Source organism: Geotrypetes seraphini, chromosome 10 (genome assembly GCF_902459505.1).
Source record: "Geotrypetes seraphini chromosome 10, aGeoSer1.1, whole genome shotgun sequence".
NCBI lineage: Eukaryota > Metazoa > Chordata > Amphibia > Gymnophiona > Dermophiidae > Geotrypetes > Geotrypetes seraphini.
The window spans coordinates 142,004,341-142,028,489 of NC_047093.1; the positions used below are offsets into that span (position 1 = coordinate 142,004,341).

Below are 24,149 nucleotides of genomic sequence, written 5' to 3' on the forward strand. Positions count from 1 at the left end.
CAATTGAACCTACAGATCGAGATAGTAGAAATTGGAATCGCAATGGTTGTGCCCAGTGGCGTTGTGAAGTTGGGAGGTAACCGAGGCGGTGGAGCCCCCACTGCATCCTCCTCTCATCCCCTACTGCTCTTTCCTACCGACTCCTGCATTGGCTGCCGATGGAGGCACGTGTGAAGTTTAAATTTGGCTGCTTTTGCTTTAAGGTACTATTCGGCCTAGCCCCAAATTCATAACCGACCTATTCTCCTTTTCAACCAATAAATATAAGAGAAGCTCAAACTTGAATTTTGTTTCTCCCCCGGTTAGAGGATGTAAATTTAAAAGATATCACCAACATCTTCTCTCTTATCAAGCAGCATTATGGGGCAATGATCTGAAACAATTACTTATGCTTGCCAATACCTATGGTGAATTTAGGAGACACCTGAAAACATATCTGTTCTTAAAGTACATAGGAAACTGATTTGCACAATATCTCCCACAATAACTGATCTCTAGAGCTGTTAATCAATAGATATTAACTATGTTAATTCTACTCAATCTGTAACATTTATAATCATTGTAAATCACATAGAACTTCACGGTCCTGAGGTATATAAACTTATTATTATTATTTCTGTGCCCCCCCCCCCACTCCTTCCATGACAACCCCCCGCCCCACCACCACACTCGCGCCCTCCCTTCCTACCCTCTACCTCTTTAAATCTTCGCCAGCATGAGCTGCTTCCCCAGCCTGCTGCTTGCACTGGCTTTCCCTCTGATGTCACTTCCTGACCCCGTGACCCGGAAGTGATTTCAGAGGGAGCCAGGCCAGCATGAGAAGCAGGTTAGAGTAGTTTCTCAAGCTGGCAAAGATTTTAAAGAGGTACAGGGGAGATGGGAAAATAAGGGGACGGAAAGGTGTCAGTCCTCCACCCTCTTACTATGTCACTGCTTATATCATCCACATAACTATATAATTATGTTCCCAAGGGAGTTAATCTAGACCCCAAGGATGCTAAATAGATGGGGAAGGGGGGGAGGGGAGAGTTACATCCGGATACAACCCTAACCTCTGACTACAACAGCAAGAGGCAGAATTTTTAAAATGGATCCTCATGATAGAATTCAATGTCTACTCATACTTCTGAGGTCCTCGGATTCAAAGGACCTGACATTTACTCTGAATCATGCATCATTTTAATTTCACAAACTTTGCTTCTAGGAATTTACCAAATATATCCCAGAAAGATCCCAGATTTATTCAGATTTTGGCAAGTGAGAGGAGAAAAAGGGGTTAATTTGATTTCTTTAGTTGTTGAAGAAGAGGTGAAAGGTCAGCAGGGATTCCCTTCCACTCTAGTAGGAAAGCAGCATCGTAATGGAATTCAAGAATTCAGACTCTGGTAGAGTGAAGTTGGTGAGGTAAATGGTCTCCCCTCCTACCATGTAGCTTGCCCAGTAACCAAATGTGCCAACGGTCAAGATACTGTGGTTACAATGAGCAAGGATGGCAAAGTCCTTCCCAGGTGAACACTCCACCCCATACCCGGAGAAGTGGACGTCTCCTCTAGAAGTATCAATGTTCTCCTTACACCACTCCATTCCATTACTGGTCACCACAAAGATGGGTTCCTGATACTTATTACGGAAATAGCTCATTGACTTCTCCAGGTAGGTCTTGTCTGCCAATACTCCTTTCCACATATTGGGCATTACATTGACGAAGTCCCCCCTTCGAACATGAACCCCAATGAAAGTGGCATTCTTCCTTGTCCCTTTCACTTGCTCTAAATACTTGTTGGTCTTCCGGAGTGAACTTCCGGAGGATCTCCTCTCAGATGTGGTGGTAGAAGATCCATGAAGAAGGGTAGCCCTTGAACATTATATATTTCTCTTCAAATTGTACATACTCCTCTGACATCTTGTCATGGACCCAATGGTATTTCCAGGGTATCTTACTAACCACATCTTTGTGTAGCACTGGTAGGCTGATTTTGAAGATTGGGGCCAACCAGTTAAAGGTTTCCTGCTGTAAGTAGGCCTCATATACGTTAAGTTGTGCCAAGGCATACAGTATGGCAAATTGTCCCATTTGGTTGCCCAAGCGACCACTGCTGTACACTGTCCAAATGCCCTTCCTCTTCTTGGTTTTGCATTGCTTGTCCTCTGTGGCTTTATCCATGCTTGCTATGAGAGAAGCATCTAGGAGCTCTTTACTTCGTTCACCGACCCACTTATTACTGAGTTGAAATATTACAGACAGAGAGAAGACACTCAGGAGGAAGAACCCAATGATGTAATACTTCCAGAACATCCTGAAAGCTGCCTCTTTCCTCTTCACCAAGATCTGAGACTGGCCTAGGAAAGAAAAATGGAAGAGTAACAGGAAAATATAATTTTTCGATACCACTATTTACCAAAAAGCTCAAAAAAGTTTGCAAAGAAAGCATTCATATATATATATATATATATATATATATATATATATATATATATATATAAACCAAAACAATATCATGCCATTATATCCTACTACTAAAATATAAACTCAAAAATATACTTTATAAAAAGATTTTAAATAGTTTATGAAAATATGTTCAATGTTGTTCATCTCGCTTCTACAGGAAAAGAGTTCCATATTTGCAGGGTTCAGCTATAAGAAAATGACAATCTAATTTATTAAAATGCAGCCGTCGATTTGATCCATTCTGAGCTTGTAAACTTCTCATGAAATTTTATAGGGCCACATCATCCTTGATTAAGCTACATTGGCTTGTATTGTTCAGGCCTGTATTAAACTTAAGCTAGCATGTCTGATATTCAGCTTATCTGATAGTTCGAGCCCATAATATTTATAGAATTTATTATAATTCCCTTTACATTTAAACTGCTGTCACGTATAACGTGACCATTTATTTTTTCATCAAAATGGGACATCTATTAATTGTCAGTCCCGCCCCCAATACCGCTCTAGCCCCGCCCCCAATCCCGCCCCCAATTTCTTCCATTCATTTTTCATGTACACATATCTTATTAATTCATAATGGTAACCATAAAATTTTTGAGTTGGATAACCTGAATTACCTGGTGGAGAAATACCTTGTGTATGTTGGACACTACAGCCATTTTAATACATATTTTCTCACAGTCTAAGCAGCCTTTCTTTACAAGCTAACCAGATGGAACAGCATGTACTTCGCTAATCTATGAAAATGATACTCTTGCTGGCCTAGTTCTTGTCTTCCTAAGAAGGATACTTCTCCAAGGTTCGATGGCCATTGTTCATTTGTACTGAGCTGTTATCAGTGCCGTGTGACATATGCAAGGCACCCTGAGAAGCCACATAAAACACCCATAACAAGTAACAACCCCTGAAGGATGAAGGGGGAGCAGGGATGTGGGGGCCTGGTGCCTGTCTCTAAAGCAAGACATGGGATCCAGGCATGGCCAGGATGCTGGAATGTCACCCTTGCATCTTTGTTTCCATTTGCGGCATAAGACTGCTTACAAGGACACCATCCTGAAGACATACAGTGTTGTATAACGAATAAATCAGCCTCAGCAAGGTGATAAGGATTCAAGATATGGACAAAAGAAGTTCCCGAAGTGCCCTCTGTTTCTGGACTGCTAGGGCCCCTCTCGTGGAGGGGGAAGTGAGAGGCGTGGACTGGGGGGGGGGAATAGTTAGGTATACATTCTTTGTATCATTAGGGAGTCATATGACCAGAGTTCGGGGATGAGCCTTTTGAAACAAAGCAAGAATTTATCTGTATAAAAGACCATGCATCACAAGTAGGGCCAGAGAGATTTATCTGCTTATGCCTGGAGGGTGTGCTAGCCCCCTGCTCGGCATATCAGTGTAAGTGTTACTCTCCATTGCATATTCTGAACTGACAATATATATATTTCATTCTCTTGATCACCCTGCTTCTATTGTCTTTGATGTCTGCTCTCTCACTGCTGCTCTTGACTATTCCAGAGCTGATTTTGGACTTAAAAGTGCCCGGTATGACAGACGTGGCTGTGGTAGCCTGTCTTGGCAACGTGCCTATTCCTCTGATGGAAAATATATGTGCCCTGCCCGTGCTGCTATGACTTCCTGCTTTTCCTGGGCTGAGGTAGTTCATGACACCTGGAAACCAGCCAAGTTTACTGGCTTTCCCGGTATGTTCCTTCGCAAGTCACCAGCCCCTTCCCCTTGTAAGGTGGATGGCCTTTACATTGCTGGGTCTGGCGGTGACTCAGCTGCTCGCATTGAGGTACGTGTCACCACTACTGGAGCTCGTACCTCCTCCCATAAGGTTTTCCATACTGTTTTTTAAGAACTAGAGCACAAGTTTTAACCCAGCCCGTAACTTGTTTCTCCACTTTGCTGAAACTATTGCCTCCTTTCTTAATGTTTCTAATTGCTTTGTGTGTGGGGGCACCAATATGGGTGAACAATGGCCTTGGGAAGCTAAGGCATTGTCCCTGTTTCCCTTTTCTTCTGCAGTAACCTTTAATTTCTCTGCTACTTCCCCTGCTGATTGGGTACTGCGTAATGGTATTGTTTTCAATGTATGTATCTGGCGCCCCTGCCTTAACGACTCTTTCCCTTTCATGGGCATTTCTTTGTGTCAATCTTCCTACTCTTGGAACTCCACCCTGTCCTCTTGGACTACCTGGCCTGCTCATGCCTCTTCCTTTACGGAGGCATTCTCTCTACTTTTATCCTCTGTCCAATATGCTACCTTGTTTACCTCTCCTAGGTCCTCTCTTTGGTCTGCCCCTGATGATCTGTATTGGATTTGTGGTCATATGGCCCGTCGAGTCCTCCCTGTCTCTTGGACTGGCGCCTGTGGCCTGGGTACCATCCGACCCAGTTTCTTTCTTATTCCCCTTACTGTGGGTAAGCAGTTGGGTGTCCCTGTTTTTGCTCCCCGTGCTCGCCGCTTTCTTCCTATTGGTGATTGGAGTGATCCTGAAAGGCCTCCTGAGCGTATTATCCATTATTATAGCCCTGCCACCTGGGCGGAGGATGGGTCATGGGGCTACCGCACTCCTATTTACATGCTTAACAGAATTATTCGCCTTCCGGCTGTTGTTGAAATCATAACCATTGAAACTTCTTTGGCTTTAAACCTCCTCGCTCAGCAAAGCACTAAGATGCGCACTGCTATCTATCAGACCCCCTTGCCCTCGATTACCTCCTTGCTGCGGAGGGTGGGGTATGTGGTAAGTTTAATCTTTCTAACTGTTGCCTTGAGATTGATGACACTGGCTAGGTAATTGAAGAGCTCACTGATCGCTCACTCCTCAGAGTGTAGCGGGACCCAGGTGTCAGACAAGGGTTCCGGTTCTGCCTGCAGGGAACATGGCTCAGTGTCCTCAGGGGTGGTGTCCCGTTAAAATGTCTCTTCTTTGTTTTCGCAGTCCTAAATACGGAGCTGTTCAGGACCTGTTACAATGAGCCTTTTTCTAACCCAGAGAAGGAGGACACTGTTATGCTTTCAGTAACCTTGAACTGACCTTGCACTTAACATTTAACATGTTTTTTTTTTTTTTCCTTTTGAATAGACATTGCCATTGTATCTTACTTTACCTAGTAAGTTTTGCTTCTTTTTCCAGATTGAAACTCACCCTAGCAATTGCGTCCCTGTCTGCCTTATGAATGAAATCGGCAGGGCACCGAGTCAGTATGATCACATTCTTACGTTTTCTCTTTCAGAAGTTCCAGTACCCCTTTCGATGCCTTTTATGATTATGTGATTATCATGCCATGTGTTATATCGCACTTTACTTTGCCACTGTGTGCACACATTTATGATTCGTGCTATGATGGACGTTTGTTTTTGTATAACTGTGCATTTCTCTGCAGATCTAAGTTCAGCTCTGAATCTTTGCCTGATGGATGAAAAGTTCCACGCCTGTACCTTTGTGTTTTCTATGTTTGTGCCCTGTAATCTTTGTATTGTCTATCTGTTTGGTTTGTGGGGTACCCCGGGGAAACCGACTATCCATTGGCCATTTTTGGATATTTTTCTTTGACCATTTTTGGAGATTTTTCTCTCCCTTTTTACATTTTTGTCAATACATTTTTATTTTATTTAATTTTTTTTTTCTCTCTCTTTCATGGCCTGAGCGCTGCTCCGTTAGGGGTTCTCTTATTTAGAGAAAGGTTCTATAGACTTAATGGTATTTTTCTGTGCCCTCTCCTAAGTTTACACCATGTAACATGTCCTCTTCTACATATTGTGTACTTGAATCATGTATCTTTCTTACTGTATATGATCAGTAAATGCATTATTTTTGTCCCTTGTTGACGCCCTCAGTACGGGCAACCTGTTATCTCTCTTTCTTTTCTTTGACTCTCTTCATTGGATTTCGGCTGCTGGATGATGATATCTGGACTTCTTTCAAGATGGTGTATGTGCAGACCCCTTTCATTCCGAATGTGCACCGTACTGGTTTAAAGTGACTGCGTGCCTTGAACTGCTGCATCCTGAACTTTTATTTTCTTGGACACTTTCTCTCCCTGTTTCTGCCCGTTTTGCCGGTTTGCTGGACTTTATCTTTTTGCAGTTTTGGCTCTGGATATTATTTTTATGAAGGACTACTTGTTTTCTTCTGTATATTCCTTTTAAGTGACATAATTTTTATGCTGTGATGCCTAGGCTAGGTTATGGACCTGTCAAGTGTGTCCATTTTTGTTTTTATTTTTATTACCATGTCCTTCGTTTCTTGTAATGCTTTATTTATATTTTGTTAGCTTGCCTCTTATACTACCACCTGAACAGAAAACACATATGTCCTGTATGCCTTTCTTGCTTTCATATCTTCCTATGGTCTGGTTCTCATATTTTTAATGACTCTCAATGCTGTTCTTTACTTAGCAATGACTACTGTTTTTATCCTGCTGTGGAATTGTTTTTATGGTTCCCCTATTAGCCTTTTGTGCCTCCATCCTCTGGTTCTGGCATATACTGTATCTTAGTTTAGCTAGCTGGGTGGGCTGCCCCTCCTCCACGCCTTTGTTACTTCCTCTCCCGGCCACCCTTTGAGTGGCGGCCCTCGTTACTTCGGCCCTCGTCACTTCAGCCCGCCAAGAGGGGACTGAGTTGGATAACCTGAATTACCTGGTGGAGAAATACCTTGTGTATGTTGGACACTACAGCCATTTTAATACATATTTTCTCACAGTCTAAGCAGCCTTTCTTTACAAGCTAACCAGATGGAACAGCATGTACTTCGCTAATCTATGAAAATGATACTCTTGCTGGCCTAGTTCTTGTCTTCCTAAGAAGGATACTTCTCCAAGGTTCGGTGGCCATTGTTCATTTGTACTGAGCTGTTATCAGTGCCGTGTGACATATGCAAGGCACCCTGAGAAGCCACATAAAACACCCATAACAAGTAACAACCCCTGAAGGATGAAGGGGGAGCAGGGATGTGGGGGCCTGGTGCCTGTCTCTAAAGCAAGACATGGGATCCAGGCATGGCCAGGATGCTGGAATGTCACCCTTGCATCTTTGTTTCCATTTGCGGCATAAGACTGCTTACAAGGACACCATCCTGAAGACATACAGTGTTGTATAACGAATAAATCAGCCTCAGCAAGGTGATAAGGATTCAAGATATGGACAAAAGAAGTTCCCGAAGTGCCCTCTGTTTCTGGACTGCTAGGGCCCCTCTCGTGGAGGGGGAAGTGAGAGGCGTGGACTGGGGGGGGGAATAGTTAGGTATACATTCTTTGTATCATTAGGGAGTCATATGACCAGAGTTCGGGGATGAGCCTTTTGAAACAAAGCAAGAATTTATCTGTATAAAAGACCATGCATCACAAGTAGGGCCAGAGAGATTTACCTGCTTATGCCTGGAGGGTGTGCTAGCCCCCTGCTCGGCATATCAGTGTAAGTGTTACTCTCCATTGCATATTCTGAACTGACAATATATATATTTCTTGCTGTTATGACTCCGCTGCTATAAACTTGTGTTACCATTTTACTAATAATAAAAATATTGTCTGTTTTGGAAAATACAATGCCGTCTTGTAGTCATTCCAATGAGGTCAGCAAAGCAGCCTTTTTATCTCATTTTTAAAATCTACAAAGCACACTATACGCAGAGAAAATGATAATTATCATTTATATTTGGGGGTTTCAAAGATGTCAAGGCAGATGACTTTAAAATATGCAATGTCACCTTAGTAACTATAGAAAAATAGACAAATATAGTGCAAAATATAGACATCAGATATAAATTCTCAAAACTGACACATTTTGAACACAAAATTGAAAATAAAATCATTTTTCCTACCTTTGCTGTCTGGTGATTTCATGAGTCTCTGGTTGCGTTTCCTTCTGACTGTGCATCCTTTCTTTCATTTCTTTCTGCACTCAGGCACAATAATTGTCCCTTTCTATTACTTCCCTCCTTCCTTCCTATGTCCTTAGTGCCCCCGGTGCCTCCTTCCTATGTCCTTAGTGCCCCTTCCTATGTCCTTAGTGCCCCCAGTGCCTCCTTCCCATGTCCTTAGTGCCCCTTCCTATGTCCTTAGAGCCCATAGTGCCTCCTTCGTATGTCCTTAGTGCCCCTTCCTATGTTTTTAGTGCCTCCAGGGCCCTTTCCTATGTCCTTAGTGTCCCCAATGCCTCCTTCCTATGTCCTTAGTGCCCCTTCCTATATACTTAGTGCCCCCAGTACCTCCTTCCCATGTCCTTAGTGTCCCCAGTACTTCCTTCCCATGTCCTTAGTGCCCCTTCCTGTCCTTAGTGACCCCAGTGCCTCCTTCCCATGTCCTTAGTGCCCCCTCCTATGTCCTTAGTGCCCACAGTGCTCCTTCCTATGTCCCCCCTCACTGCCTTCCAGCCTTTGTTCCACCCCCTCCCCCGAAGCTAGCCAGCTTACTTCCCTCCCTGCTGCGCTAAAGCCAGCCTGCCTGCCTGCCTCCCTTCCTCCAGCACCAAAGCCTGCTCCCCCCGGACTGGCCCCCACTGCTGCTGCCTACCACTGCTTCAAACACCTCCCTGTCTGCTTCAAGCACCCCTCCGGTCTGCTTCAAGCACCCCCCCAATCCGCTGACTGCTGACTACCGACCGCCGCAAGTAAAACAAAGAAAGGTCCTGGCGATGTCCCGGAACTTCCTCTCCGACGTCAAAATTGGCATCGGGAAGAAGGTTTGGGGGCCAGCGCCTGAACCTTACTTTGCTTTAGTTGCGGCAGTCAGCAGCGGCAGCAGATCGGGGGGGGGGGGTTTGAAGCGGCGGTAGGCAGCAGCAGCGTGGGCCGGTCCAGGGGGGGCAGGCTTCAGCGCTGGAGGGAGGGGAAGCGATCGCCTGTTCCGTTGTCTCCACAGACAGCTTTGGGATGCTGTCCCTGAAAACGGGACATTTCAGCATCTCAAAGCTGTGCGTGGGGACAATGGGTCAGGGGATCTAAAAAGGGGACATTCACATTCAAAACGGGATGTATGGTCACCTTAGTCATGCAGGGATCTCTTCCTTGATTTTTTTTCCTCCTCCTTAAATCTATCAAAATTCTGGGAGTCACACTAGACTGACATTTAACACTAGCAGAACACACGAACTTAGTGGTACAAAAATGCTTTTTTACATTGTGGAAATTAAGAAGTATAAAAAAATATTTTGATCGTTTATCATTCAGACTATTGGTGCAGGCATTAGTTTTATCTATTTTAGACTATTGTAACATCATCTATTTAGGAGCGCCCCCAAAAAAATTTTAAGGAAATGAAGGATAATTCAGGATACAGCTGTTCAATTGATTTTTGGTTTAAAAAAGAATGACCATATTAGTCCATATTATCGTTTACTTCATTGGCTGTCTTTGGAGGCAAGAGTATTATTCAGATTTTCCTGTATCTGCTTTAAGCTGATATCGGGATTGTCTCCAGCTTACCTTTTTCCTCATTTTGTGTTGCATAGACCATCAAGAGCAACTAGAAACTTCTACTTATTTGCTTATCCCAAAATGAATGGGTGTAGATATAAGACCTTCTTAGATAGGACCCTAGCATTTCAAACTGGTAGGCAACAATCTTGGTTAGGTAAATGTATTGCAGTTTTCAGAAATTAGACCGCTTTGTTCGATAAGTTTATTACTTAATGAGAGTTTTATTATTGAAATTCTATTTTATAAATATTTGTATTTTTTACTGTATTATTGTATTTCACTGATTGGCCAGCTCTTTTTCGTGTAAACCGCCTAGAACTTTTGGTTATGGCGATATAAAAGAATAAAGTTATTATTATTATATCTTTACAAAACTGTAGCATGGTTTTTAGCGCCAGCCGCAGCAATAACAGTTCTGATGCTCACAGGAATTCTATGAGCATCGGTGCTGTTACCGCCCTGGCCGGCGCTAAAAACTGTACTACGGTTTTGTAAAAGGGGAACAAGTGAGCTAAAAACTTTAACAGCCTGGTAAAATCATGCCAAATCTTATCTTCCTATTTGCAGTTTTGAAAAAACAATTGAAAACATATGTACTGTATTTAGAAAATATCCATTACGATAATTTCCTGACACTGATTCTTGTGATCATTTTGTCTGTTGTGTTATTACAAGAAATCAATATATAACATAAAATTTTATTTCTATCCTAACAAACAATAAGAGAAACTTTACATGTCTGGGTTTTGGAAATCCTGAGCTTGGAGGCCGCGTCTGGAAGCCTTTGCACATGTGTGGCTGTTACTGTGATGACCTCATAAGCATGCGAGCTTGCATATGATGTCATCACAGTGACGCGTGCATGCATATGATGTCATTGTGTTGACATCCACGCATGTGTGAAGGCTTCCAAATGCAGCCTTCGAGCTCAGGGAGGTTCATATAGGAGTGCGGGGCAGGGGGAGGAATGGGGCGGAGCCAGAGTAGAACAGGGTGGGCCTGAGGGGCAGAATGGGATGGGGCCAAGTGTCCTCTGTTTTTTCAAAGAAGAAATCTGGCAACCCTAACTTGAAGCCGTATGGCGCATGATATAAGAACATAAGAATAGTCTTACTGGGTCAGAGCAATGGTCCAACTAGCCAGTAGCCCGTCCTCACAGTGGCCAATCCAGGTCACTAGTACACATACGTAAACTTGTTTTTTTTAATTTGGGGTTTCAATTGAGTTGCCTGATTGGGGGAGGGGGAGGTTTTGGGGGTTACTGTTTTATCGGCAATTGTATTTACTTTCTGGTTTTGAAATGCTGTGGTAGCCCTGTTAGTCCACTTTCCAAGGTAGTATAAAGAAATAAGACAAAAAACCCAAAGGAAATAAGGTGATACCTTTTTACACTGCTGGATTTTGCCATTTAGGTGACAGAGATTAGAAGCTAAGCCTGTGTCTAAAATCAAGAATCTCAGTTTCTGGACATGGCGTCTTTTGCCAGCGTCCACCTCTCACCGCTTTGGCTCTGACGACCTCTGGCTTGTCTGTGTCATTCCAGCGTGTCCTGGTGTTATCTGCCTTTGGATCATTTTATATTTCCATGGAATAAAATGGATTAGGATGGGAAAAAGAAATCTTTAACCACTTTGAGTGAATCTCTTCATAAAAAGATGCTTAATACAGTCCAATGAATAACTAATTAAAAGATTAAGGGATAAATTAAAAAAAAAAAAAGTGGATTCTCCCCGCCAGAGCTGTGTGTCTGAGCCTTCTTCATGGACTCACCCAGTTCACTGTTCTGGACTGAGAGAAAACCTGCGAAGCCGTCATCCTGCCTCAGGGCCAAAGACCCCACAATGTGAACAACTGGGAGTGGGTGGTGCATTGGCTAGAGCAGTGATTCCCAACCCTGTCCTGGAGGAACACCAGGCCAATCGGGTTTTCAGGCTAGCCCTAATGAATATGCATGAGAGAGATTTGCATATGATGGAAGTGATAGGCATGCAAATTTGCTTCATGCATATTCATTAGGGCTAGCCTGAAAACCCAATTGGCCTGGTGTTCCTCCAGGACAGGGTTGGGAACCACTGGGCTAGAGCACCCTGAGGTTATGCATTCAAATCCCACGCTGCACCTTGTGACCCCGGGCAAATCACTTAATCCCCCCATTGCTCCAGATACATTAGATAGATTGTGAGCATGCTGGACTAGTGGTCCATTGTGCCCAGCAGTCTGCTCACGCGGCAGCCCCCAGGTTAAAGACCAGTGCTCTAAATGAGTCCAGCCTCACCTGCGTACGTTCCAGTTTAGCAGGAACTTGTCCAACTTTGTCTTCAATCCCTGGAAGGTGTTTTCCCCTATAACAGACTCCGAAAGCGCGTTCCAATTTTCTACCACTCTCTGGGTGAAGAAGAACTTCCTTATGTTTCCACCAAAAAGAGCCAATCTCATCAGTGATGTCACAATGGCTTCATTGTCCTAGACTTGGCTCGCTTTTACCTCATTTGATTGCTAGAGTGGTGCATGGTTAAAGCTACAGCCTCAGCACCCTGAGGTTATGGATTCAAATCCCCACTGCTCCTTGTGACCCTGGGCAAATCACTTAATCCCCCCATTGCTCCAGGTACATTAGATAGATTGTGAGCATGCTGGGACAGACATGGAAAAATGCTTGAGTACTTGAATGTAAAACCACTTGGGCTATAAGTGGTATATAAATACTAAAATAAATAAATAAACTGACCTGCTGCTAGAGACCACAGTCATGGTAGCTACAGCCTGCATGTCACAGGCATATCATATTTTTCCTACAGAAATCTCTCAGACATAGTAAACTCTTTTGTGTGAAATTGGAAAGTGACTTTCATTGTTAGTGTTTGATCGTCACTGTAATATGCCATGATAGAACTGACATAGGCAAACCACTAGGCTAAGCTTATCTCCATGCCAGGGCTGAAGGTTAACCTCAGCAGACTGTTGCCAGTAGCTCCTGCAGAGTTAACCGGGCTGGGGAAGCATGAGCTGTGTTCATCCCTCCTCCAACAGTCTGCTGATCTGACTGACGGAAGCAAAAAGTACCACCTCTCTCACTCTGTTCATGGAAATCCAAACCTCACTCCCATTCTTCTAACCTCTCCTCCGACAGCCTCCTGAGTTGACTGCTTTGTCCCTTTGAATCAAAGGCAGACAGGCGTAAAATGATAGAGTGTACCTTACAGCCAGAAAAGAATAAGGTTAGCACAGCCTGGGTTTTTTGGGGGGATTGTAAAGGATTAATTTGAATCAACTTCAAATCTAGTCAGCAAACATGCCTGAGAAGCACTAACACTTAAGAGATTTCACTTTTCATGTACTGAACCTGTGCCAGACCGTCCATCTTCATCTCCTTGTATAATTGTCAATCAGTATTTCCCAGAGGCTTTTGGTTACCAAAGCAGGCCGTGCAATGGGCTTGGTTTAACGATCCTTAATTTCTGCTTTTCTTGGAACAAAGCCAGGTGAAGGATTTGTGGATATACAGGCTGAAAAGTTAACAGTCGGTGAAACTTTTACATCAGTCGAGTTGGAACCTGATCCACTAAACGTCTTCTTCCTGGAGATCCAGGAACTGAGTCACCAAAATTTTCGTGTCCCTCCCTGGGTCTCCAAGAAGGCAAAGTTTAGTGAATCAGGTTCCCAATTTCTTACCTCACAAGCTTAGTTTCCAAAAGTAACTTATTTGCCACTCCCATTTAATCATTATATAATTATCTTGTGTTTGGAATTCTTTGTTAAAATAAAAACACATCAATTTACTTTCTACTCCCTTTCAAATGGTTAACCTAATTATCTTCCCTGTTTAACTATTCCTTACACTTCACAACGCACACTCCAGTCTATTAACGCTTGGTCCTGCCGGCTCCCTTTTTGCAATGTTCAGGATCATGGATCATTGGTCTGACCCAGCTGGACACATCTAATGTTCCAATGAAAATCTTCATGGGATAGAACCACGTGTCACAAAAGGGTGGCTTGCTGTATTTGCATATTCATTATTCAGAGCCAGCAAACTCTACTGGTTGAGCACCTGCTGGAAGAGGAAAAAAAAATGTCAAGTTATATAATTAGTATTAATTTGATTCAACTAGAATGGGACAGGAGAGGGATTCAGTGTCTGAGTGTCAACTGTGAGGCAACGTTACCCATTCCAGAAGGGAGACTTTTTGGCCAGTCCTGGTTTTAAAATTACATCTCAAAGCAGTGTGGGATTTGTAGTCCAGGATTCTATCCATTGAAATCAGTACTGTAGGTTCCATAATGCACCAGGATGAGGTTGGCAGAAATCCAGGACTGGGCAAAAAAAAAGAAAAATGTCCCTTCTGGAATGGGTAACCTGTTCACCCTACCCGGTGGGATCCCCTTCCCAGAGTTCAGGTGCAGTGCAGGTCACCTAGATCTAAGAAATCTTCTCCTAAGGCAGGGGTGTCCAATGTCGGTCCTCGAGGGCCGCAATCCAGACGGGTTTTCAGGATTTCCCCAATGAATATGCATGAGATCTATTAGCATACAATGAAAGCAGTGCATGCAAATAGACATCATGTATATTCATTGGGGAAATCCTGACAATCCGACTGGACTGCGGCTCTCGAGGACCGACATTGGACACCCCTGTAAAGGGGAGAGAGACACACATCAAACTCTCAGGCAGGAAATGAAAAGCAGCAAGAATCAGTGGAAGGAAATGTTCGGGTCGAGGTTCAGGACCAGATCTATTCTAATCTAAGACTTAAGTCTGTACACCGCATCATCTCCTAAAGGGAGCTCGCTTTGGTTAACAAGTGAATATCTGATTAGATAGTACAGTAAAACCTTGGTTTGCGAGCACAATTCGTTCCAAAAACATGCTTGTAATCCAAAACACTCATAAGAAATAATGGAAACTCTACAACCCAAAACTTTAATAGAAAATACTGTATGTACTCGTATTGCAAGACCTTGCTTATTTAGAACAGTCGCTACACTCCTGCAGTGTCAGAGAAAGAGAGAGAGAATCACCATCGGCTCAGTTATGATGATGTGACGCGTGTATACTGTATGCACTTGCATTGCAAGACCTTGCTTATATATCAAGTTAAAATTTAATAACATGTTTTGCTTGTCTTGCAAAACACTTACATACCAAGTTACTTGCAATCCAAGGTTTTACTGTATTTGAATTGAAAGCGAGATGGAGTTAATTAATCCAAGAGTTTCTGCCATCTTATAAATAAGTTCACAATCGATAGCAAGTGAAGATTATTCATATTCTCTGAGAAGATTAAGTACTGTTGAAATAAAAGCCTTTTTATAGACCTATGGAAAGTGTGAAGAGCAGTGGCGTACCAAGGAGGGGGGGGGGCAGTCCGCCCCGTATGCACGCCTTGGCGGGGTGCACAGCCGGCTGTTCTCACTGCCTCTAACGCCGGCCCTACAGCTCCGGACTTCCCCACACCTGCTCCCTCCCCGATCGCTATTATTTTAAACGTTATGGCAGCCACGGCGCTGTATTGATCGAAGGAGACTTCTAACCTCGACCTGCCCTGGAACTCTTCCTGCAACAGCAACTTCCTGTTCCCACCTAGGCGGGCGATGGTTGCAGGAAGAGTTCCGGGGCAGGCCGAGGTTAGAAGTCTCCTTCGATCAATACAGCACCGCGGCTGCCATAAAGTTTAAAATAATAGCGATCGGGGGGGGGGGGGGGGGAGGAGCAGGTGTAGGGAAGTCCAGAGCTGCAGGGCTGGCATTAAAGGGACTAAGAGCTGATGGTGCCGCAGGGTCCCGCGTGGGGGGGATGGAGTGGAGGAAGAAAGAAGACTAACCGAAGCATTGGCAATTTGGGGGGAGTAGGTGTGGAGAAGTCCAGAGCTGCAGGGAGAGTGTTGCTGTTCCCAGCTGGAGGGAGAAGGAAGATGAGGGAGGGAATAAAAGGAGATGCCAGTACTTGGAGGGAAGAAGGAAGGTATGCCAGACTAAGGGAAAAGGAAGGGGGAGATCTCAGAGCATGGAGGGGGAGGGAAAGATGGAAGGAAAGGAGAGAAATGCCAGAGAATCAGGGAAGGGCAGATACCAGACTGTGGGGTGCGAAGGAAAGAAAGGAGAAGAGATGCCAGAGCATAGGGGATGGGTTGGTGACAGAGAGAAAAAAATGGAGAGGTGGCAGAGCTGAAATCAATCATGTACAAAGGAGAGAAGGGGCACAGGATAAATAGTTATGAAAGGAGCATAGAAAGAAGGAAGATGTATGGAAGAGAGAGAAGGCAGACATTAGATGGAAAGAGCAGAGAGGGCAGTGACTGGAAGGGGCGAGACAGAAGGTGAACAGTAGATGGAAGGGGTAGAGAGAGGGACAGACACTGAATGGAAGTGTGAGGGAGAGGGGGAGCAGACGCTGGAAGGAAGTGGGGAGGAGAAAGAAAAAAGAGCACATGCTGGATTGAGGGACGAGGATAGAGTTAGATACTGGAAGGGGTGAGGGAAAGAGGTGGCAAGCTTTAGGTAGACAGTAAAAAAGGACATTGATGAGAGGGTAGTAAGAATGTAATCTAGACAGATGCAGAAAATAAATTGAAAAGGAAAATGAGGGAAAAAAGGGAAAGGGATTGCAGAGGAGAGGTGTGGGAGAGGGAAGGAGAGGAGAGAGATGCCAGACCAATTGGGGTGAAAGGAAAGATGGAAGGGGGAGGCATACAGTTTCTGGAAGGGGCATAGAAGGAGAGAAGATGCCATATAGGGGAAGAGAGACGGCAGACAGTGGATGGAAGGAAGAGAGTTACAAGAAGATGAGGAAAGCAGAAACCACAGAAGACAAAGGTAGAAAAAAATTTTCTATTTATTTATTGCTTTAGGAGACATGTGTCACTGTTTCTGTGGTGTTGCATTATATGCAGAGTCCAGCATCTTACTGGTTCAATTTAAACTTTGTCTATGTATTTCTATTTTATCCCCCCTTTTACAAAACTGTGGAGTGTTTTTTAGCGCCAGCCATGGTGGTAGCAGCTCTGATGCTCAGAATTCTTTGAGCGTCAGAGCTGTTTCCACTGTGGCTAAAATCCACACTACAGTTTATAATGACATATTCCATATTAGGCGAAGGTGTTTTCTGTATTCTGTGTGTTCGAAAGACATGGTTTTTTTGTTAGGCTTGCTGCAGGATTAATCTGTACTAGTCTGGCTTGTTTAGTTCTACAATGGGTGTATTGATGTTGTACTGCTCACTGCAGTATGTAAGATGCTGCCTTTTCCTAGGTACTCATGTGTGACTTGTTACTAAAAATCATGTTTTCTGTACAGATGGGGGGGGTGTCAAAAAACGATGGGCCCCGGGTGTCACATGTGCTAGGTACGCCATGGTGAAGAGAGACAAGTGTTCTAATAGAAGATGGAATTCCATTCCAGATCCCTACGAATCTGTACATATAAGATCAGCAGAACTTAACCTGTTGATCTTATTCCCTTAAAAGATGGAAAAGGAGAGTTTATATTTTTGAATAATTCTTGAATTGAGAGATTTTTGGGTGTTCAGGGATCTGGGTGCAGTAGGGATGCAAATATACCATGTAAGAGTTTGAAAATTACACAAGCGCATTTAAATTGCATTCTGAAATAGACAGTAAAGCCAGTGAAGTTGCCTTAACAAAAGAGATACAAAATCAAAATTTCTCTTTCCAAAAATCAATTTTGCTGCAATCAATTGGAGTCCATTTAAACTGTCCTTGCTCAAACTAATATAGACAGAATTGCAATAATCTTGGGATTAATTATCCACCAGTGACCCTGGCTTACGATTTAACTTCCATCCCAAACCTGCCAAACTCTTTCAAGGGCGTTCTCTTTCTAGATCAGATTAGATTAGATCAGATCATGTTTGAAATTAATCCCCCCCCCCCACACACACACACATGGCTCAAGCCCCCATCCTGTCTGGGGATTCAGTTCACCTTCTTCAGAGCTGAATTTTTGGAAAAGGTTTCCAGGACTTTAGGTCTCCTTCTTCCTTGCGGAGGACAAATTTTAAAAGGTTTTGCACACTCAGAATAAAGGTCTACAGGGAAAAGAATTAGGAATGCATCTAAATAATTCATCCTCTGAAAACAAGATCCCTAGAAATGACTTTACTTCACCTGGAGAATCTAAAAAAGTTTTTAAATGTTAAAATTAGGTCATCAGGCAGGTCAAAGTTTTATAAGTATAATACCTGATTTCATATCCTGAGAAAGAGGCTTATCCAGTCCTGATTTTGCCCCAAAGAACCCTGGGACTTGTGGTTTTGATTTTTTTAAGGAGACCAGTCAGAACTACAAGTCCCATGATTCACTGGGGTAAAACCAAGCCCATAATACTTTCTTCTTTAGGACATGAAGTTAGGTGGCAAATCTATATATAAAAATCACCCTGAAAACTCTGATATTTGATAAATAGGAAAACAAGTCAAGGAGGCTAATGTTTTGCTCCTTACAGGCAAATCTGAAGTGATCTTGTTTTCAAGAATCGAGAAAATTATACCCAGAGAAAATCCTAAAACCAGTCAAGAGACAGGAGTTTCCAAATAGCTCCAGTTGTAACAACAATTTCTTTCTAACCATTTCTATTCACCCTGCTTTTGAATATCTTTGCACAGGACCAGCAATAATTCCTTCTCCTATAGGAAAAGTCCCTTATATAAGATCTTTGGACCATGGGAAGAGTAACCTCTCCTATAGGAAAAGTCCCCTATATAAGACCATTACACAGTCCCAGCAGTAATCCCCCTATAGGAATATTTTCCTCTATAAGATCTGTGTGCTTTCTTCTCTGCGGTATCTTTGCTCAGTACCTCTCTAACTCTTGCTCTTTCAGTCTCACTCATTCTCCAAAGGTTGATGCCACTTTATCTTGCTTCAAATTCAATGCTGACATTATTCCTAGACCTGATGGATGGCTCCTGTTACCTTGTGCCACCCCACCCCCGCTTACCTGTCTGCATTTCTTGGGTCTCAGGGAGTGGTTTGTCCTCTTTGTAAGCCTCTCTTCTGAGAAGAGGGCTGGAGTAAGCTCCTGCCTAGAGGACTTGGCTATGTCAGAATTCCTTGACAGCCTGCCTGTAGAGAGAAGGGAGTAATTAGACCTGCTGGTCTCTGGGTTGGTTATGATGAAGGCTGCAGGTGAGAGAAGAAGGAGGGCTATCAGTATACAGAGACTGCAAAAGAGATGGAGGTGAAGTACCACGAAGCACTATGGAACCTGGCACTGACTGCACAGCTGAGTTTTATTGTTGGTGGAGGGTGGCAGGCAGTTTTTGCAGAGAACAGACCTTCCACGTCAAAGAAATGTAATTAATGCTCCAGATAATGTCCAAGCCTGGAGCAGCCAGCTGGTGGCTAAGACCTTGGCAAGGGTACCTGTCCCTGTCTGGGCTGTTGAGGGGCCATTTGAGGGTGTAGGGAGGGTTTAAAGGTTTAGGGGGGTAAACCGAAGTGCCCATTCCAGTGTGGCACTCTCCTTCAGGCACCTGACACATTAGATCCTTAAGACCAGGACTCTCGCACTCTGATATGATCCGGGAGATACCGGACAAGTCAGTTTATTCCAGAGTCTTGGTCTATTAAGATAAAATGTGGAAGATAAGGTAAGGAGCAGAGGAAGGTTTCAACTCACGTAATACAAGTTGAGCTGCAGCCAACCGCAATAAGAGAAAGGATAAAGGGGGGGTGGGCACTCGATGTGTTCCAACATATCTGGAATCTGTGCTCTAAAGCAGCAGCATCTGGAACAGAGGTTGAAAATTCCCAGAAAAGAGCAGAGAGAGAGACAGGCTGGAGTGAACAGGGCACAGCTGGGAGCTTGGGGTGGGCAGACTGCTTCTCTTCTCAGATATGGGGAGCGGGTCAGCAGGGTGTGCCACTGTTATGAGCTCAACCTGGTAGAGAATAAAGAGGAAGACCCCCACCCCAGTACCTAATCACTGTCAATATCCCAGCCCATCCTTTCTGTCTCCTGCTGATCTTCCTACTAGAGAAGGACACGGGGAAAAATTTTGTTCCTGTCTCCGCCCGGCCCCGTGAGCTTGGTCCCAGTGCCCACCCCATCCCCACAAGCTCAGTCTCTGTCTCTGCAAAGTATCTGATTCCATCCGCACAAGCCTCAAATAGTTATGATTTTATATTAAACTTATTTTATTAAAGTATAAAAAGAGACTATTCTGTACAATTGTCATTTTATAAACACAAATAATACAGAGCAAGAATCAACAAATCCCCTGTCTCTCCTCCCCTTCACAAATATCCCCTCCACTATGGAGAAAACTGAATAAGCCAAATTATTACAGAATGCTGCACAGAAAAATCAAGCTAACAGAATACTTCAATCACACATGGCAGGAATAATGTTAGGGGAGTGCAACTAGGGCAACTGCTCCCTGGTCAGAGAGCCCTAAGCCAGCTGGAAGCTAAAGAAGCCTGGCCTGGGCTTTGCAGTCTTCAGTTATGTCTAACACCAGCTCTAGCAGGATACATATTTGAAATCTGATATATTCTAATTACCAAATAGAAAATAAAATGATTTTTTTCTACTTTTTGCTGTCTCATCATTTTATTCTTCAAATCATATTGGTCTCAGGTGCTGGTCTATTTTCTTTTGTCTTCTCTTAATTCACTTGCCAGGGTCTCCTGGCTATTTGACAGTTCTTCATGCTCACCATCCATCTTCTATCTCTATGTATGTATTGTTCCCCATGTTCAGCATCTCCCTTCTCTATGTCTTCTATACATCCCTTTCTAGTATTTCCCTTGTGCCCATCTCCCTGCCTTCATCATCTCACCATTCCATGATCCCTTCCCCCTTTATACAGGGGATGGAGAAAGAGAAAGAGACAGATCCATGGTGCATCTCTCCCACTCCCTCTACTGCCACATCCAACATTTCTCCCTCTCTCATTCCCCAGATCATGTGCAGCATTTTTCACCACTGCCCACCAGCCCCATGCCCAACATGTCTCCTTCTATCACCCCTCTCCAGCACATATCACACCTCTCCTTCCATAATTATGTCCAACATTCCTCCCCTTCCTCCCCTTTAATCTGTCCCACTGTTCCCTCTCCACCCCCTCTCATCCTTCTTTTCCCCATGTATCTCTACCCCTCTCCTCTTTCTCTATGACCAACAATTTTCCTCTTTCATGCTTTCCCCATGTGCACCATCTCTTTCCCTCTCACTCACACACTCAAGCCCAATTCTCTCTTTCTATTCCCTCCCTCCTTCCTATGTCCGGTTAGTGCCCCCTTATTCCCTCCCTTGTGGTCCAAGTTCAGGCCCCCTTCCTTTTGTGCCCCCTGTTCTTGCCCCCCTCCCTGCCTTCCAGCCTATGTCCCAAATTTGTGCCCCTCCCATGTCCCAATGCTCCATTCCCCCTCACTTTCTCCCATATTCATATCCCCTCTCTCCCTTACATGTTTCCTTCAGGGCCTCACTTGCTCTCTTCAGGGCCATACAACTGGGCTGCTTCTTCCTGCCTTCAGCCACACTTGTTCTTTGCTCTTGCATGCTGCACATGGCTGACCTGCAAGCATTCCCTCTCTGACCTGCAAGCATTCCCTCTGACGCCAGCTCTGACTTTGGAAGGAAGGCTTCCGGGTCAGCCACCTGCAGCATACAAGAGCCATTACCCGCATCCCTGCAAAGAACAAGTGCGGCTGAAGGCAGGAAAGAGCAGCCCATATGGAAGAAAGACTGTTGAGATAACTGAGATCCCCAGCTGACCCTGAAGGTTTCCCTCCGACGTCAGTTCTTTTTTTTTTTTTTAATAATTCTTTATTCATTTTTGCATCTTACAACAAGTGAATTAAACATAATATAAACAATTTCCACATATCACTTGTATTTACAATCAAATATTCTTATATGATAAATTAAATACCCCCTTTTTATTATCAATCCTATTCCAAATGATATACATTCCCCAACCCACCCCCACATATATACTACCCATGTGCTCTGACATTGGAGGGAAGTCTTCCAGGTTGGCTTCAGCAGAGACGGGGTATACAGCTGGAGGGCAGGAAGGAGCCATGTTTACAAATGGGATCCCCAGTGGCGGCAAAAGGCAGTGGCTCCCCATTAGGGAGGAAGGGGGCGGAAGACCCGCACTGTGTTGTGTACCCCCCACAAGCAGTTAATGGTAGTAAGGAATGAAGGGGTGCTTTCAACTGTGGGGACAAAACTTTACACCGTTCTTGCTGGTGGTGAAAAGTATTGTTCCTGTGTCTCTTCTTCTTCTTCCAGCCCTGTTGAGGCTTGCAGCTATAATCCATGATAGAAAATATTCAAATAAATCGTAGCTCCCGGAATTAATCCAGTAAAAAGATCTCACAGAAGTCCCTTGAAGGCCTATTCCAGAAAGTGGCCACAGAGGGTGCCACTTTATTCAGTCATGCTCAGTGCTGCCACTTGGTGGCCATTATCCAGAATATAAGTTGGGGGCTGTGTTAGTCCACCGTTTCTTTAGTTTTACTTCAATTTATTACCTGAGTTGCAGAGAGGGTGAGCCACCTGCTCGGAGCCTCCCCAGACCATGATGGAGCTATTTTCTCTTTTAAATATAACAGTAAACTAGTGTTTTAGCCCGTTACATTTGTTACAGTAACGGGTGCTAGAATAGCCTCACCTATACCCTGATCCTGACTCTGACCCCACCCATGCCCCGGCTCTATCATGCCCGTACCCTGCCTCCCACTGATCCCAGTCCCACCACCTCACCTTTCACCATTTCCTTTGTACCCTTTAGCCCTCATAGATCCTCCATTGCATTTATCACCTGACAGGGTCTTTACTTACCCGAGTCGGCAGTAGCAGTCCTGACGTACCAACGTTTCCTCCCTCAGTGCCCCAAAGCAGCAGTGGTCCTACCATTTCCATCTCTCCCTTTCCCCCTTTCACATCCTCTATCATCTCTCTCTGGCCCTGTTTCACCCCTTTTGCCATCTTTCCCTTTCCTGTCCCCCTCTATCCCCTACCATCTCTCCTGGTCCCCCTAGTAGCTCCTCTGTCCTTCTCATCCATCTGTCTCTCTCTCCTTTCCTCACTTGAGTCCATTTCTCCCTTCTCCCACTCCCTCCCCCAAATCCATCACCTCCTGCCTCTCTACAGCCATTTACACTGGCTCCGGCTCGGGGGAGAGAGAGAGAGATTTGCGCGCATGCGCACTCCTACCTGCGGTGCCCTACAGCGCACGGAAAACGGAACACGCAGGTGGGAGTGCGCATGCGCGCTTAGAGTTTTATCATATTAAATAATAATATCCATTCCTGAAGCTGTGTATTGAAGAAAAAACCACTCAGTGAAAGATAAGCATGTGTCTGCTTGAGCAGAAAGGTTACATGAAGCATAAACATGAACAGACACTGTGAGTCAGTCATTGTGCAACCACAGGACATTCCTTTGACTGGAGACATTTCTGCATTTTTGTGATTTGGTCACACTCAGATGCGAATGAAGACTCTGTAGTTAGTACCAATTATTCACTCCTTTGATGCCACTCACAATGCCAACAATGGAAGTAGCAGTGACTTCCAAGAGCCCTGGGCACCATTTTGTCATTTTTGAATGCTTGAGTGTGACACTGTCATATTTATTTATTGGGGCTTCAGCCATCTACACTGGCTCCGGGTTCGCCTGCCTCGGCCTGCAGCCGCCGACAGCCGCCAACAGCCACCACGGCCAGCAGCTGCCACACCATCTTGTTGAAGAGTGTCGAGCGGTGACGGAGGCGACGGGGAATGGAGAACAGGTTCAGGGCTGCAAGGGGGGAGGGAAGAGGGGAGGAATGAGCCCGGCTGAGACTGGCAGGAAGAGGAAGGCGGGGCAGGTGAGGCTATCAGGCAAGGGAGAGAGGGGATGCCAGGTGTGAGGCTGGGCAATCAATGGAGATGGGGGGGGGGGGTCATGGTTGAGACTGGTAGGCAATGGGAGGAGAAAACAGCCGCCGCGGCCGACATCCGCCTCGGGGGAAAGAGAGACAGAGATTCGCGCGCATGCGCACTCCTACCTGTGGTGCCCTACAGCTCACAGAAAACGGGAGCACGCAGGTGGGAGTGCGCATGCGCGGCTTTGGGTTTTATTATATTAGATACTTCCTGTACCTAAATGAAGCTTGCCTTAGAAAAAGGCGTGAGCTAAATGCAGTGGCGTACCTAGCATATGTGACACCCGGGATCCATCATTTTTTGATACCCCCCATCTATATGAAAAATATGATTTTTAGTAACAATCCACATATCGCACAACAAGAGTGTACCTAGGAA

At 44.5% G+C, this 24,149-nt stretch overlaps 1 pseudogene; it reads right to left on the minus strand.

Moving 5' to 3' along the window:
- Positions 1-1,325: 1,325 nt before the first annotated feature.
- Positions 1,326-13,837, minus strand: LOC117367478 (annotated as a pseudogene).
- Between the last annotated feature and the right edge of the window lie 10,312 nt (positions 13,838-24,149).